Source organism: Palaemon carinicauda, chromosome 33 (genome assembly GCF_036898095.1).
Source record: "Palaemon carinicauda isolate YSFRI2023 chromosome 33, ASM3689809v2, whole genome shotgun sequence".
Classification (NCBI taxonomy): Eukaryota; Metazoa; Arthropoda; class Malacostraca; order Decapoda; family Palaemonidae; genus Palaemon; species Palaemon carinicauda.
In genome coordinates, this window is record NC_090757.1 from 24,633,386 (window position 1) to 24,639,708 (window position 6,323).

Sequence of the window (6,323 nt, forward strand, 5' to 3'; positions counted from 1 at the left end):
AGCTCCCACACCCCTTGCATTAGAAGTTCTTTAACCTCTTTTTAGCTCCCCCACCCCTTGCATTAGAAGTTCTTTGACCTCATTTTAGCTCCCCCTCCTTGCATTAGAAGTTCTTTGACCTCTTTTTAGCTCCCCCACCCCTTGCATTAGAAGTTCTTTTACCTCTTTTTAGCTCCCCCACCCCTTGCATTAGAAGTTCTTTGACCTCTTTTTAGCTCCCCCACCCCTTGCACTAGAAGTTCTTTGACCTCTTTTTAGCTCCCACACCCCTTGCATTAGAAGTTCTTTGACCTCTTTTTAGCTCCCACACCCTTTGCATTAGAAGTTCTTTGACCTCTTTTTAGCTCCCACACCCCTTGCATTAGAAGATCTTTGACCGTTTTTTTAACTCCCATACCCCTTGCATTAGAAGTTCTTTGACCTCTTTTTAGCTCCCACACCTCTAGCATTAGAGGTTCTTTGACCTCTTTTTAGCTCCCACACTTCTAGCATTAGAAGTTCTTTGACCTCTTTTAGCTCCCCCACCCCTTGCACTAGAAGTTCTTTGACTTCTTTTTAGCTCCCACACCTCTAGCATTAGAAGTTCTTTTACATTTTTTTAGCTCCCACACCCCTTGCATTAGAAATTCTTTGACCTCTTTTTAGCTCCCACACCACTAGCATTAGAAGTTCTTTGACCTCTTTTCAGCTCCCTTACCTCAAGCATTAGAAGTTCTTTGACCTCTTTTTAGCTTCCACACCCCTTGCATTAGAAGTTCTTTGACCTCTTTTTAGCTCCCACACCTCTAGCATTAGAGGTTCTATGACCTCTTTTTAGCTCCCACACCTCTTGCCTTAGAAGTTCTTTGACCTCTTTTTAGCTCCCACACCCCTTGCATTAGAAGTTCTTTAACCTCTTTTTAGCTCCCCCCACCCCTTGCATTAGAAGTTCTTTGACCTCTTTTCAGCTCCCTTACCTCAAGCATTACAAGTTTTTTGACCTCTTTTTAGCTCTCACACCTCTAGCATTAGAAATTCTTTGACCTCTTTTTAGCTCCCCCACCCCTTGCATTAGAAGTTCTTTGACCTCTTTTTAGCTCCCCCACCCCTTGCACTAGAAGTTCTTTGACCTCTTTTTAGCTCCCACACCCCTTGCATTAGAAGTTCTTTGACCTCTTTTTAGCTCCCACACCCTTTGCATTAGAAGTTCTTTGACCTCTTTTAAGTTCCCACACCCTTTGCATTAGAAGTTCTTTGACCTCTTTTTAGCTCCCACACCCCTTGCATTAGAAGATCTTTGACCGTTTTTTTTAGCTCCCATACCCCTTGCATTAGAAGTTCTTTGACCTCTTTTTAGCTCCCACACCTCTAGCATTAGAGGTTCTTTGACCTCTTTTTAGCTCCCACACTTCTAGCATTAGAAGTTCTTTGACCCCTTTTTAGCTCCCAGACCTCTAGCATTAAAAGTTCTTTGACCTCTTTTTAGCTCTCACACCTCTAGCATTAGAAGTTCTTTGACCTCTTTTTAGCTCCCACACCTCTAGTATTAGAAGTTCTTTGACCTCTTTTTAGCTCCCACACCTCTAGCATTAGAAGTTCTTTTACCTTTTTTTAGCTCCCACACCCCTTGCATCAGAAATTCTTTGACCTCTTTTTAGCTCCCACACCACTAGCATTAGAAGTTCTTTGACCTCTTTTCAGCTCCCTTACCTCAAGCATTAGAAGTTCTTTGACCTCTTTTTAGCTCTCACACCTCTAGCATTAGAAATTCTTTTACCTCTTTTTAGCTCCCCCACCCCTTGCATTAGAAGTTCTTTGACCTCTTTTTAGCTCCCCCACCCCTTGCACTAAAAGTTCTTTGACTTCTTTTTAGCTTCCACACCTCTAGCATTAGAAGTTGTTTTACCTTTTTTTAGCTCCCACACCCATTGCATTAGAAATTCTTTGACCACTTTTTAACTACCACACCACTAGCATTAGAAGTTCTTTGACCTCTTTTCAGCTCCCTTACCTCAAGCATTAGAAGTTCTTTGACCTCTTTTTAGCTCTCACACCTCTAGCATTAGAAATTCTTTGACCTCTTTTTAGCTCCCCCACCCCTTGCATTAGAAGTTCTTTGACTTCTTTTTAGCTCCCACACCTCTAGCATTAGAAGTTCTTTTACCTTTTTTTAGCTCCCACACCCCTTGCATTAGAAATTCTTTGACCTCTTTTTAGCTCCCACACCACTAGCATTAGAAGTTCTTTGACTCCTTTTTAGCTCCCCCACCCCTTGCATTAGAAGTTCTTTGACCTCTTTTTAGCTCCCCCACCCGTTGCACTAGAAGTTCTTTGACTTCTTTTTAGCTCCCACACCTCTAGCATTAGAAGTTCTTTTACCTTTTTTTAGCTCCCACACCCCTTGCATTAGAAATTCTTTGACCTCTTTTTAGCTCCCACACCTCTAGCATTAGAAGTTCTTTTACCTTTTTTTAGCTCCCACACCCCTTGCATTAGAAATTCTTTGACCTCTTTTTAGCTCCCACACCACTAGCATTAGAAGTTCTTTGACCTCTTTTCAGCTCCCTTACCTCAAGCATTAGAAGTTCTTTGACCTCTTTTTAGCTCTCACACCTCTAGCATTAGAAATACTTTGACCTCTTTTTAGCTCCCCCACCCCTTGCATTAGAAGTTCTTTGACCTCTTTTTAGCTCCCCCACCCGTTGCACTAGAAGTTCTTTGACTTCTTTTTAGCTCCCACACCTCTAGCATTAGAAGTTCTTTTACCTTTTTTTAGCTCCCACACCCCTTGCATTAGAAATTCTTTGACCTCTTTTTAGCTCCCACACCACTAGCATTAGAAGTTCTTTGACCTCTTTTCAGCTCCCTTACCTCAAGCATTAGAAGTTTTTTTACCTCTTTTTAGCTCTCACACCTCTAGCATTAGAAATTCTTTGACCTCTTTTTAGCTCCCCCACCCCTTGCATTAGAAGTTCTTTGACCTCTTTTTAGCTCCCCCACCCCTTGCACTAGAAGTTCTTAGACTTCTTTTTAGCTCCCACACCTCTAGCATTAGAAGTTCTTTTACATTTTTTTAGCTCCCACACCCCTTGCATTAGAAATTCTTTGACCTCTTTTTAGCTCCCACACCACCAGTATTAGAAGTTCTTTGACTTCTTTTTAGCTCCTACACCCCTTGCATTAGAAGTTCTTTGACCTCTTTTCAGCTCCCTTACCTCAAGCATTAGAAGTTCTTTGACCTCTTTTTAGCTCTCACACCTCTAGCATTAGAAATTCTTTGACCTCTTTTTAGCTCCCACACCACTAGCATTAGAAGTTCTTTGACCTCTTTTTAGCTCCCACACCTCTAGCATTAGAAGTTCTTTTACCTTTTTTTAGCTCCCACACCCCTTGCATTAGAAATTCTTTGACCTGTTTTTAGCTCCCACACCACTAGCATTAGAAGTTCTTTGACCTCTCTCCTTAGCTCCCACACTTCTAGCATTAGAAGTTTTTTGACATATATTTCTAGGTTCCATACTTTTAGCATTAGAGGGTCTTTGATCTATATTTTGAAGTGCCTTACATCTAGCATTAGAGGCTCTCTATTTTTAGGTGTCTTACCTCTGGCATTAGAGGCTCCTCTTCGCTGTTCTCTTCTGTCTTCTAGTTTTCAAGATCTTCTTTCATTAGTTTATCTGTTTCTTTCGAGATTTCATTGTCTCTTTTCCTTAGTTCGTCAGTGTCCTTCTAGATTTCAAAAGAGATTTCAGTGCTGCGAGTTCTCACTTCGTCAGATTCCTCAGGGAAATCGAAGGCATTTATTCTTTACCTATCTGGGCAATGAGTAAAGAGATGAATACTATCGATTTCTCCGCATACACTATCATGCCAAAGTAAATGACGAGCAACATGATATATTTACCAATGTCGTCTGGATATGTCCTTACTTCAATGGCGAATTTTGGGACAATCCTGTTGAAGAACTACACGTCACTCACCGTTCAGTTGAACCATTCTGCCTCCATCCTCATTCCCCGCAATCCGTTTTTGCACCGATACAAAGCCTCGTACTTTTTCCAAGAGTCTCCTTTATTAAGACATCGTCGCAAAAGCCCAAGCAAAGGATCCTTCAAGGCGCATACATTATGATCTTCAAAGCTCAGCTGCCAACGGAAGATCCCGTGTCTTTCTATAGGTCGGGCGATATGAAACGAACGATCGGCAACTTCGGCAGCAACCAAAACCATCTGTAGTTGATGGTGTTCCGAAGACGTAACACATAATTCTTACCGGCAGCTTCCTATTCCACCAGAATGCGATCTCTGTGAGTTAAGTGAAATCCTTCTCCCAGTCATCAACTCATTTCCTCTTACTCCTATTGACGCGCAATTCCTTGGTTAGATTTCGCCAGCTACATACAGATCATGTGAGGTGTTGCAGGGTACGTTTGAAAAAAATGAAGATCAGGTCTTCAGAAGTCATTTGAAGCTCGGGGAGGAGTTGTTCAGGACTGCTCCTGGAAATTTCAGTTCTGGAGTCATTCAGAAATCCACGTTAAGTATACGGCTATGTCCTTTGAAGACTTTTGGAAATTCGGGAAAGTTTTCTTCCGAAACCGTTCTGAGATTCCGTTCTGGAGGTATTCAGAATTCCATGCTAAGTCTATGGCTATTTCTTCTGAAGCCATTTGGAAATCCGGGAAAGTTTTCTTGCGATACCGTTCTGAGATTCCGTTCTGGAGGCATTCAGAATTTCATGCTAAGTCTATGGCTATTTCTCCTGAAGCCATTTGGAAATCCGAGAAGATTTTCTTCCGAATTCTTTTAGGACTCGCGAAAAAATTCCATTCTTGTTTTATAACAACAACAACAATAATGATAATGAAATAATAATAATAATAATAATAATAATAATAATGATAATAATAATAATAATAATAATAATAATAATAATAATAATAATAATAATAATAATAATAATAAACTACGTGATTTGATTTATGGATTTGAGTTGAAAAGTTTTGAAGACGCTAAAGTCTCAACTTTGCAGTTTGAAGGAAACTTTAAGATACCCGGACGAAGGGCTAAGGGTATTTGAGGTTTAAAGCAAACCGAATTGAAATAGTTGATTTCAGCTAAATTATTTCAGGTTTGGGATTTAAAACAATCTATTTTTGGTACGAATCGATATATATATATATATATATATATATATATATATATATATATATATATATATATATATATATATATATATATATATATATATAGTTTATATATGTGTATATACATGCATGTATATAAGCTTTTGCAATATATGAATATTCTGTGTATATATGTATATTTATACGATGTATATATACATATATATACATACATATACATATATATAATATATACATGCATATACATCTATAATATATATATATATATATATATATATATATATATATATATATATATATATATATATATATATATATATATACACATAAACTATATTTATATATTATATGAACACAGTATATTTGCATGTACTGTACACACACATATACATACATACATACATATATACTGTTTGTACATACATATATACTGTTTGTACATACATACATCCCTAAATACAGCAGCCTTCGTATTTTCCCAACTGTTTATACATGCAAAAGCAAATGTAAAATGCATATCACCAAGTTATGGCTTAACCTTGATATTTCATCGAGATTCCAGGTGTGGACAAGATATCTATCCGCAAGCCACTGCACATTTTGTTCTTCAAAAACGGAATGACATCTTGAAATCACGATCAAGTGTGGGTAATCGGGGCATGTATTGTTTAACATGCCTCACATCCACAAAATCTGCCATCGTGCTGAGAATCGGAGAGAACAACCTTTCTCTTCGAACTGCAGTCTGCTACTGACCAGACTCAGCTTTTTCGAAGCATATGCTCTTTATATGAAGTAAAGGGTCTTCTTTATGTATAACCATTTACTTTTATGTGATTATAAGGATATGCTTTTGCTCTAAAAGTAGAAGCTTTTGCTTGAAATGTTTATGAATACAAGTAGAAGGATTTCCTTCATATTTTGCATGTATAAGCATATCCTTTTCTTTATGAATACCGCCCCTTGTCTTTTTTGTCATGGGAACAATGGAGACATCTGACGAAAGATTTCCCCCGAGTGTCGGCGTTATTTTGATTTTAACTGTACTGTACAAGTACGCGTTGGAGTTAATTATTATTATTATTATTATTATTATTATTATTATTATTATTATTATTACTAGTCAAGCTACAACCCTAGTTGGAAAAGCAAGATGCTATAAGCCCAAGGACTCCAACAGGGAAAAATAGCCCAGTGA